This window comes from Ambystoma mexicanum, chromosome 4q (assembly GCF_040938575.1).
Source record: "Ambystoma mexicanum isolate Mex_15411 chromosome 4q, UKY_AmexF1_1, whole genome shotgun sequence".
Lineage (NCBI taxonomy): Eukaryota > Metazoa > Chordata > Amphibia > Caudata > Ambystomatidae > Ambystoma > Ambystoma mexicanum.
Window position 1 is genome coordinate 516,826,088 of NC_090928.1, and position 12,326 is coordinate 516,838,413.

Consider the following 12,326-nt stretch of genomic DNA (forward strand, 5'->3'; position numbering starts at 1 on the left):
TCTGCGAGAAACAGCAGACAAGCTCCGGAACGCGAGGATCATAAACAACGATCAGAAGCGCATGTGTGAAGCTTCCGCTTCCTTAAATGGGGTCAGCTGACATGCGTACGCACGTAGACGTCACTGCGCTGGTCATGTGATGAGTAATTTAGCGATAGCGTTTCCCGGACAGCTTCCACTGAGTATAGAACGGTCTAGCCGTTCTCAAAGCTGATGACACCGGGAAACGGAACGTGTAGGTGTAGCAATGGAGCCGGATGGGGAGGCAGGTATGACAGCGGCACACACAACAAAAGTAGGCGTAACACGGGGCGTTACACGCAGAATGGGGAACAACTCGTGAAAATGTGGGCGTCACGGGGGAAGTACAGGAGGCATGTGTGCGGAACGCCCACACGCTCGCCTACAACACGTATACATGGAATGGAATAGGGAAAAACAGCGCACGGCCAAAGACGCGCACAGGCCCATACATGTCCGCCACACGAAAGCAGGCGGTAGCGTCCCTGCGCAGGAAAAAAATGTGCGCGCGAAGTTCTACACGTGAATGGCCTGGGTGCGTGTACTTCAGGGGTGCGTGAGAAGTCCCACACGCGATTGGCCTGGGCGCGTGTATTTCAGAGGTGCGCGAGAAGTTCCACACATGATTGGCCTGGGCGCGTGTATTTCAGAGGTGCGGGAGAAGTCCCACACGCGATTGGGCCTGGGGGAGCGTGTATTTCAGAGGTGCGCGAGAAGTTCCACACGCGATTGGCCTGGGCGCATGTATTTCAGAGGTGCGCGAGAAGTTCCACATGCGATTGGGTCTGGGGGAGCGTGTGCGTGTATTTCAGAGGTGCGCGAGAAGTTCCACACGCGATTGGCCTGGGCGCGTGTATTTCAGAGGTGCGCGAGAAGTTCCACACGCAATTGGCCTGGGCGCGTGTATTTCAGAGGTGCGTGAGAAGTTCCACATGCGATTGGCCTGGGCGTGTGTATTTCAGAGGTGCGCGAGAAGTTCCACACGCGATTGGCCTGGGCGCGTGTATTTCAGAGGTGCGTGAGAAGTTCCACACGCGATTGGCCTGGGCGCGTTATTTCAGGGGCTCGCGGGTGGTTTTACAAGCAATCAGGCCTGGGGGAGCGGGGTACGTGTATTTCTGTGGCTCGCGGGTGGTTTCACACGTGATTGGGCCTGGGGGAGCAGGGTACCACTCACCGTCTGCCTTGCGTGTAGAAGAACGCGTAGCCAACACCCACCAGCTGTGAAGTGATAGCGTGTGAACCCCAACGCCTGCAAAACACATGCACCGCACCCCACGAAAAGCAACGCCCATGCACGATACATCACAGACGCGCATACGCGCTAAGGGCCTTTGGTCCAATGGAATCGCGTATGCGTGCTGACGCGCTTACACGCTAAGGGCCTTTCCTCGAATTACACGCTGACGTGCAGAATTTTCACATGCCAAATCACTCTGTATCAAGCTGGCCACGTGTAAGCACACGGAAGACCACGCTCCTGCCCAGAAGGCCGGACTACTGCCCCCCAGAGCCCTGAGCACGCTCCCACCTGCCATCTGCTGCTGCCTGACTGCCTGCTGCCCACGTGCCCTGCCATTTGCTGCCTGCACATCAGCCAGGGGTGCTGTTGCTGTGACCACCCCTGCTGGAACCGAAGACTCCCGACTGGGATTCCATCGCTCCACAGCCCAGCCCCAGGACCCAGTTGCCCACCCACTCCTGCCTCTGGGGTTGTCATGTCGGGCACTGCAATATCTGGCACCACTGACAACCCCCGGCCAGAGAGGCAGAGGGGCACCAGCTTCAGTGCCACCGAAGTTGGTGTCCTGGTGGAGCAAGTCCTTGGGCAGTATGATGCCCTCTTCGGAAGTTCCCGCGCCGACAATGAAGGACGGACTCGGATCTGGACTGACATCGTGACTGCCATCAACGCGGAGGGGGTGGCAGTCGGCGACTTCCAACATGTCAAGAAGCGCTGGGAGGACTTCAGGTCCAGGACCCTGAACAAGGCCCGGCGCCTCTTGAAGGCAGCGGATGCCAAGGGGCGCTGGGGACACTTGTCAGAAGATCAGATGAGGGTCCTGGAACGCATATCCCCAGCACTCCACGTCCAGGTCCTTGAGAGGCAGACCCGTCTGGAGTCGAGCGGTAAGTGTACATGCATCCTGATTGTGAGCTGTGCGTGTGGTGATGTTTCAGTAGTGTGCAGGTTGCACATCTGTTTGTATGGGGTCGAGTATGGGTGGGGGTGTACAGGGCCGTGGGGCTAACACATGCGAGGGCTGTAATGTGTGAGACATGGATGGTGCTTGTGTGTGTAGGCTTGCATGCCAGATGCAGTTGTGTGGGCACACATGTTTGGATGAATGTGTATGTAAGTAGACATGTCCGTGATGTCACGCATGTATGTTGTTTTCAGCTGCATGTATCAGCACTGTGTACATGTGCATTTGTGTGTATTTGACAAGGGTGCAACAGTGATGCAACATGGATGCATGTGACAGCGGGATGTGGAAGCCTGATTGGCAGATGTGACATGGATGCCCATCTGTACACTGCAACACTTGGCAGAGGTGTACACATGCATGCAAGTGTGGTGGTGTGTGTATATGTGTGGTGCACTTCCTGTGTTGCATGTGATGTCTGGCTCAGCTTTGCCTGCTCATGCTGTTGTATGGGTATGGATGGTGCTGGCAGTTGCGATATGGCTGTGGTATGGCTCATGTGTGCGAGTTGAAATGACATGTGTGTTGGGGATTGTGATGGCATGTCTGAGGGCGGAGAAGGTGCTGTGGAGCACAGCGGCGGGGATCCCACCGCCAGCCGGAGACGCAAGGCCCAGCTCCCCTCCCATGTTGTCATCTCGTCGGGGAGTGAGGAGTCCGGTGTCGCGTCCCAGGCCGCAGCTGCCGGGGGGAGGTCCAAGAGGCGGAGGTTGGAGTTGGACTCCTCGGCAGCAGAAGGGGCAGCTGGGACCCCACAGGGCCCAACGGGGGAAGATGGCATGGAGTCATCCAGGTTGGTGGGGGGTTTGGTGGAGGAGGAGGCTGTACAAGCAACAAAGACGGGGTCTGGAGGTAGGGATCCCACTGGTGCTAGTGGTGCAGTGCAGGACCAGGGACAGGAGGCAGCACAGGCCACCGCGGAGGTGCCTGTGTGCAATCCTGTCCCTGATCCTGTCCCTGCATCATCTTGCACCAGCAGGGATGCCTACGTCCAGACCCGTTTTCAGGCAGGGGATGAGCAAACGACAACTGGCCTTCCTCTGCCTGCGGACGTGGCTATCCGGGTCCAGGTTGAGCTTGTCCTGACTGGTGTGGCGTTGCGTCAACGGGCCATGCGAGGTGACCTGCAGTCTTTTCATGAGGAGACTGCACGTCATCTCGAATGGCTCGTTGACCACGTCAGCCTGCTGGGACAGGTCACCCAGGCCGGATTCCTCCGTTTGATGGGGCTTGCTATGACCCCCTCCTCAACTGAACCCCCTACGCGCCAGTCGTCCTCCGTGCCATCTTCCCACCCATCAGTCACCTGGGTGCCCTGTGGAGCTGCCTCTGATGGTGCGGCCAGGCTGGTGGAGGAGGCATCCCTGCCACAGTCGGGAGTCGGACGTCCAGCAGGGGTGGCCACATCAACGACTGCAACCCAGCCGGCGGAGGATGTGCAGGCAGCAGGAGGCAGTGCACGGGCAGAGGCACAGCAGCAGCAGCAACGTGGTGGGAGCCTTGAAGGCTCGGGGCCTTCAACATCGGAGGGGCAGGCATCGGCCGGAGGGCAGGAGGACCCAGGACAGAGAGTGTCTTCCGTGTGGCAGCGGTTGGGCCACGCCATAGATGCGGAGCAGCAGCGGGCGGAAGAGGCACGGCTCACAATGGTCAGGGCAGAGAACTCCATGCGGAGGGCCCTGAGGAGGGCCGAGTGCCTCGAGGCAATCCGCAGGGGGTTGGAGGTGGACACGTCGACGGCCCTGCAGACCCTTGGGGCCATGGAGGAGGACCGCCTCCGGGGCATTGAGCAGGAGTTCGATGATGCCCTGGGCCGGGACATCCAAAAGTGAGCCGTCAGACTAGCCCGATGCCCTTGTACATAGTTATGTAGGTAGTGTTAGGTTTCCTTTGTTTTTTGATTTATTTTCGACCTTTTGGACATTGGCCCCATTTTTGTATATAGTTCATTTTATTAGTTAGTGTTGTTAGATAGGTTTCATTTCTTTTGTTGGGATAATGGACCCTGGCTTGTTCGTCTGTACATAGTTCACTGTTGGATTTTATTTTTCTTTCACAATTTACCCATGGAGCAATGGCTTTCAATTATTATTTCCCATTGGATTTGCTTTTGTGGACAGTGACTTTGGACACCATTACTTTGGATTAAGATTTTTGCTTTTGCTTTTTTTCACGGACATGCTTCTTTTCATTTTTTTACATTCCCATTTCTGTTTCTTTATTTTTGATTCTATTTATGTTTCCTTTAATACATATTTTTTTATCGAACTTCAATGTGTAGTGTCATCTCATTGGTTTCATGCATATCATGATATGGGTTTTGAGATTCACTGACACCCATTGGGTGTATGTGAGAGACATGTGTTTGTTTCGAAACTTGCAATTGGTGTTCTGTCATGTAATTGCCATTTCTGAGTGGGTGGATGCAATACTCGGGTGGGTGTTTTGCATTTGGAGGCTGGCCATAGGGACCAGGGATCTAGATTGTGATGACATGTTGGCTGGGGAACATGAGTTGGGGCCTGCTGGCAGGTGCCCCACAGTGCTGGGGTGTGGGGGTGGTGGGAGACATGGGTGGGGGCCTGGTGGAGGGTGCCCCTGCACAGCTGGGGGGTGGGGGTGGTGGGAGACATGGGTGGGGGCCTGGTGAAGGGTGCCCCTGCACTGCTGGGGGGTGGGGGTGGTGGGAGACATGAGTTGGACATGGGTGGGGGCCTGCTGGCAGGTGCCCCACAGTGCTGGGGGTGGGGGTGGTGGGGACATGAGTTGGACATGGGTGGGGGCCTGCTGGCAGGTGCCCCACAGTGCTGGGGGGTGGGGGTGGTGGGAGACATGGGTGGGGGCCTGGTGGAGGGTGCCCCTGCACTGCTGGGGGGTGGGGGTGATGGGGACATGAGTGGGACATGAGTGGGGGCCTGCTGGCAGGTGCCCCGCAATGCTGGGGGTGGGGGTGCAAGGGGACATGAGTTGGTGATCATTAGTGCAAGGAGACATGTGCCTTTGCTGGGGGGCATGCCCATGTTGGGTGCGCTGCCTGCGGAACATGACCAGGGATGCAGGGTAGTCCCCTGTGGTGTGGGCTGCCTGCAGGGGCCGTGGAGGGTGTACAGGGAACACCTGGGATGACCCACACTGCCAAATCACATGTAGGACTCCCCGGCACCCCTGAAATACACGCTCCTCCAGGCCAGATCGCGTGTAAAACTTTGCGCGCACCCCTGAAATACCGGCACGCAGCCCAATCGCGTGTGAAACTTCCCGCGCACCCCTGAAATACCAGCACGCAGCCCAATCGCGTGTGGAACTTCCCGTGCACCCCTGAAATACACGCGCCCAGGGCAATTGCGTGTGGAACTTCTCGCGCACCTCTGAAATACACGCGCCCAGGCCAATCGTGTGTGGAACTTCTCGCGCACCCCTGAAATACACACGCCCAGGCCAATCGCGTGTGGAACTTCTCGTGCACCCCTGAAATACGCGCGCCCAGGGCAATCGCGTGTGGAACTTCTCGCGCACCTCTGAAATACACGCGCCCAGGCCAATCGCGTGTGGAACTTCTCGTGCACCCCTCAAATACACGCGCCCAGGCCAATCGCGTGTGGAACTTCTCGCGCACCCCTGAAATACACGCGCCCAGGCCAATCGCGTGTGAAACTTCTCGTGCACCCCTGAAATACACGGGCCCAGGCCAATCGCGTGTGGAACTTCTGGTGCACCTCTGAAATACAAGCACACGCTCCCCTAGGCCAATCGCGTGTGGAACTTCGCGCGCACCCCTGAGATACACGCGCCCAGGCCAATCGCGTGTGGAACTTCTCGCAGACCTCTGAAATACACGCGCCCAGGCCAATCGCGTGTGAAACTTCTCGCTCACCTCTGATATACACGCACACGCTCCCCCAGGCCAATCGCGTGTGGAACTTCTCGCGCACCCCTGAAATACACGCACCCAGGCCATTCGCGTGTAATACTCTCACGCACCCCTGAAATACACGCACACGCTCCCCCAGGCCAGATCGCGTGTGAAAATTCTCGCGCACGTGTGTTCCCGACACCCGTAATACACGTTCCCCGCTTTGTGTTTGCTGTTTGCCAGTCCGGTAAACTGGTACAGGGTTGGCGCAGCCCTTTGTGAGGGTTTTGCGATCTTGATGGCTTTTCCTTGCGCGAGGGCGTTCTTGGGGGCGTAACTGGTGCTGCTGCAGGGTCGCTGCGCCACTCTGCGCCACGTCTGCTTTTGGAGGCGAGAATCCATGAATACGCTGTGCGCAGAAATTGATTTTATCACACGCGGCTGGCGCAGACATTCGCACGGTCACGCTGTGCGCCAGCCGCGTGCGACACTTTTGTGAGGAATTACATGAATCGGCCTGCAAATGAGTTAAAAGCAGTTGTTAGAAAGAGTAATACAAATGACCATTTACTGACATCACTGCATGGGTCAGTGTTCAGTCACACGGTGGGGCTCTAAAACAATGCGGAACAGCACTATAAACACGTGAATCCAGAAGAGCAAGAATGCTCGTATAATGGTCACCAATAATGGCATTTAAAAAAACCCTAATAGTTTTACAGTATGACCATGGGTCATTCAGCATGGACGCTAACTCTGTTGATACCCTTCCCCAAATAACAGGCCCCATAATCTCATGTCTATTTAAAGTGCCGGGGCCCAGCCAGCGCCAACTTCTGTGGAGAAACAACTAAACCGCTCATTCCAATGAGCCCTCAGACCATTATGGAACCCTTCTTTGGGATACTATAAAAGTCAAAATGGGGAATCTTATACAGATGTAATATCATTGTGATAATTCAAAAAACGACTACTCCCCAATTATGCACATTCTCATAAAAGAAAGCCCTGCATAGCACCAGTAGAAAATGTTGTCCTAACTTGAAACAACATTTTGTACACAATTCAAAACTGCATGTAATTCTATGGTTTTCAAAATCACAGAACATCAGGTGAAATGTAACCACACTATTGTAAAAACTCTGAGTAGTCAGTTCACAAACACGGTATATTCTTGGGAGTATGGCAAATGTTGGCTTTATAAAAACCATTACATTTCATCATTGAGACCAGTCATATGACTCTGGGCCTTGAAAATAATTAGTTACCTTAAAAATGCGGAAAAGAAAACACTGAAAGAGCCAGTTCGGACTAATCATGACTGCACAATCTGGTGATGTCACAAGCCTCCCTCACCGGGAGGATACAGACAGTTGCAGAGTCGCAACAACATCCACAAATAGTTTCAAGATGGCACTGACAGCCTGGAACATACTTACAGCTATGGAGCCAGCCATTACACAATATGCAGAAAAATTAACTCTTGACCAATACCAGAAGGGTACTAATAGTAAATATAATAGTAATAATAATAATAATAATAAGGCAACCCTGCAATTAAAAGCTCATTGAAGAGCTAGCGAATAAAAAAACCAAAATGTGCCACTATGTGGAAGGAACAAATTCAAATGAGCTTAGGGCCCTATAGAAACGTGCACGCAATGGATGGGTTCACAGAATAACAAGTCCAAATAACCGAACCAACTCAGGAAGTACTGTTTTATTATCAATTATTTAAAACAGGGAGTTACAACGGATGCTCGCTCGATTTCTCTCAGCGATCTTTTCACAAAACATAGACTTTATACTAAAAATACGTCAGAGATGACGTCATACTATGTGGCAAATAATGAAAAACCTACCAGGGATTGTAATGGGCTTAAAGGGAACGTCTAAGTATACATTACATAGGAACTGGGATTGTGATTGGCTGCCCACTGTCAGGTGGACAATGTATGCCTACCTCTAAAACATGTAATCTTTAAAACTATTAAGTACACGGTTTTCAATTCGTCTTCAAACTATAAGGTCCTGCATTATACAGACCACTACAATTGGTTGGCACGCTTGTGCCATGTCTGGAACATTCGGTTCACTTAGCAGCACGTAAGCCCAGACCCAGATACAAGGAGGTGGGCCAGACTCTATCTCCCCACCCAATTAACCCAACATCTCTCATTGCCCATGCCTTCTGCCATGAAGATTGTCTTTGAACTTGGCCTTGCAAAGTATCCTTGACTCTGGGAACACATGGGGGTGCAGGCACTCACTATCATTGTTCAAGGACTCCAAGTTCGACTCCATTTTGATCCTTGGCTCACGTGACAAGAGCCCACGATTTGGTAAATTTTGCAGGTTTTAAATGTCTTAAATGAATAAAACTTGGCACTCTTGGTGTTCTTTCTCTGCACCTTAAAAAGAGATGATTCATCCTTTGCACGTTCATTCCTTTGAAGAACAGATAGCTGACCTTAGCTGGTTCAGTTTTGATACCAGGCCAGACAGCCTCGCCATGCAGCTCCACGGTTTCAGCTTATTCTTGCTGCGACACAATTCTCCCTTTCTTCTTCATGGGTCCTGGCTTTCCAAAATTCATGATACCGATGTCCAGCTTCTATACAGTGGCGGCTTCGCCTGCATTCTATTCACATAATATAGCCAGCTTCTATGATGACAGTCTACCTTGCGTTTCAGCGTCTGTACAATTATTGAACGGTTGATTCTCTGCAGCACTTCATGCACGTGTAATCTTCTTTTTCGTATTTGAAAGTTCACTTGGCTCTTTACTACGTCATTAGTTTCTGTAGGATCCATGCATCCTCTTCGCCAATATCTCGGGACATTGCACATGTCTTGTGTGACATCAGTAGCTTCTCTTTTTGCTCTTTTTCACATTCCTTCAGGGAGTGCCTCCCTCAGATTGTCATCCCTTCGGTGATACATTCGATAGGGTTGTCTCAGTGGTTATCCTCTTTCGAATATACTCTGCAGTATTGGCACAACTGCTGGTGTCAAACAGGGCACAATCTCAAACTTCCAACATATAGGAGTTAGAGGGGCGGGATTTCCTGCAGAGGCATGCAACTGCTCCTCTACACCATGCTGGCTTACAGAGAAACCTACTGCCAGGAGGACTAACATATTGTCTGGTAAAAAGTATACTAAATGGAGGGGTGAGGGGGAATACTCGTATCTAAGAGTATTCCTGAGGACCAGAGGTTGTAGAGGGACCTAAGAGAGTTTTGCTGAGAACCAGAGGGAGGGGCAGAGACCCACAGAAGTTGATTTCTATGAAGAAGAGGTAATGCAAAGGCCTGAGAAGAACAGCTTGTTGGCCATAAAGAGGTCATAAGCGTGAGTACTCTCAGGAGGAGACAATCCGAACAAGCATCTGGTTGATGGTTGTTCATGGCATAGTGCTGGACTGGAAAAGTCTGTTGGCCAAACTTGGGGAGCATTTGCATTGTAGGAGTAGGGTAAGCCTGGAGACCAAATGACTTATTAAACATAGGTTTGAACCTTTATGTTGGCCAGTACACTTGGACCTTTGTTAGTAGACCGTGGCATGTCTTAAGAGACAGATTTATAAGCTTAGAGTTAAGGCCTTTAAGTAGTCTTGCTGCTCACCTTCCTCCATCTGACAATTTGTATTTATTATTTATTTATTTATTTACTTATTTCATTTGTAAAGTGCCCAAGCTGACAGGCATCAGGGCGCCGTTTCAACCAGTTACACAGAAAGCTTCATCACACATACAAAAATGGTGGAGATACAGTTACACATACAAGTTCTGAGTGTTGAGGTTACAGTTAACATCCCAGGCTCATTAGGCAAATAGCCAAGGATGTAGGCTGATGGCATTCCAGTGGTTCACAGCTACTTTTGGGAAGCTGATCCCGCCTCCTCTGGATCTTTTCACTTTTGGTAGGGACAAGCGATGAGCATGGATAGATCTCACCATTCTGGTAGTCTTGGTTCTTGCAATTTTCTGAGAAAAGTATTGGAGGGCAGTATTGGTTAGGCATTTCTGTGTGATTGACAAGGTTTTGAAAATAATCCTTTCCCAAATGAGCAGCCAATGGGCCTTTTTCCTAGGGCTGATATGTGGTCTCTTTTCGAAATTTTAAGCGCTACTCGGAGAGCATTGTTTTGGATCACCTGTAGTTTTTTTACTTTTTGAGTGGAGGTCCCAGCAAAGAGGATGTTGCAGTAGTCCAGTCTTTCACCACTAATTGCTAGGGCGATAGTCAGGCAGCTGTCTGGGGTGAGGAATTGCCTGGCTGCGTTGATGAGCTTGGCAGTATATGCTGCTGAGGATGCAATCACTTTCACTTGTTGTGAGCAAGAGGGCAGCATTCAGGTGGACGCCCAGAGTTTTTACTGAGGCTAGGATAGGGCTCTGGGTACCCTCCACCATGTAGTGTATTGGTGACTGAGTTTCTTCAACATAGCGTGAGAACCTACCAAGAGCGTCTGCATCTTGTCGTCATTCAAGCACAGGTAATTGGCAGCCATCCAGGCATGGATTGTGGAATAGATTTTGTAAATGGCGATGGAGTCTTCCTTGAATGAGCCGGACAAGGGGAGGAGGATTTGGGTGTCATCTGTGTAGTTCTTGTATGATATGCCGATAGCATCCCAGAGGCCAAACGAAGGCTTGGTAAAGATCTTATAGAGGGTGGGGAAATGCAGGAACCTTGGGGGAAACTGCAGGGGATGTGTATGCAGGGGACCCAGCAGGGGATGTGTATGCAGGGGCATTCACAGTATCAGAGAAGACTCTCATAGATCTACCTTCCAAAAATGAGGCTATCCGCGATGCCGCTTTGTGGGAGAAATTGGCTGAGGTAGTGAGGTGGTGGCACAGTGTTTTGTGGTCTTCTAGGTCGAAGATAGATCAAGTAGGAGGAGGAGTGCTGGTTTGCCCTCCTCTCTGAATGAATCAAGTCGGATCTTCAAATCTAGTAGTGCCAAGATTGGCGCATCCCTAGAATGTTGATCATTTCGAGGTATGTGGTCAATGATTTTTAGTGTACAATATATATCCCTGAGCATAACTACAATTAATTATCTTTTAAATCTACAACTGTGAAGAAACATAGTTTTTAACCATTATCTGAACATATTTTTAAATGAAATGAACCTCTTTATAGTGTAACGTTTGTAAAGTTGGAATTACAACTATAACAAATAAAGGAAATACATTTTTTTTTTAATTATGTTTTTTGTATTTGAATTTGAGATTACTATACATAGATTTGAACTGATTTTCTATGAAGTAAAATGAAATTCAACTCTTTTATAAAGAGGTCCTGTGTGAATTGTGCCTTTTTGTCATTTGTCAGATTTAGAACACTAACAGGTCCGGAGGTTTGCACAATCCTCCTGCTGCTAATAGAATGCTATATTTTCCCTAAATTATTTGAATCTGATATTAATTACTAGTGCAAGCAAACGCCCATTTTAGTCCTGTCGTATCTAATTGTTTTCTACTGAATGAAGTCACATTCCTGAGTCGCTGGGAGCACCTGGAGAACCCTACGCTGTGTGGTCCCATCCTTGACACCGTTTTCCAGACTTTTCCCTTATGATTACTAGAGGATCTCCTGCAGGTGTTTGAATGACCCAATACCCTACACCATTCAGACTTACAGAAGCCACTTAAACTCAGTCCTTGTGATGTCACTGTGTCATTACTCAGCCTCCCTACCTGAGGAGCGACAATGACATACTTAATGAGTGGGGAATATCCATGTGAATAGCCCTGATGACGCTGCATCCCGCGATTGGGTAATAGTCAGGATATTCCAGTCATCTCTACTAAGCAGAAGTGGAATGAGCCACAACCGCTTGCAATGACTCCTCATTCATTTCTGCTGTGCGAAATGCAATGACTCTGAGCGAGCACAGATGTTTGACTTGAGTTCATGTATTTGTAATGCTCACCAAAATTTTTTTAAATGTTCTGCAAACAATGAATCCAACACCCTAGAATGCAGGCATATATCCCATTGGCTTTAATTTGGGAGTTTATTTAGAACCCAACAGTCACTGAATGATTCTCTCTGGGGAGAAAGGGGGTAATGGGATCAAGCAATGAATGTGCTATCTAAAAGAGGCAGCCTTAACTACACCACTCACTTGGGTACCCACCCCGCGATACGACTGCCAAATAAACCCTAATGTCCTTTATATAGGAGCTAGGTAGACCAAATACCACTAGGGTTTGGGAGGCATGAATTTA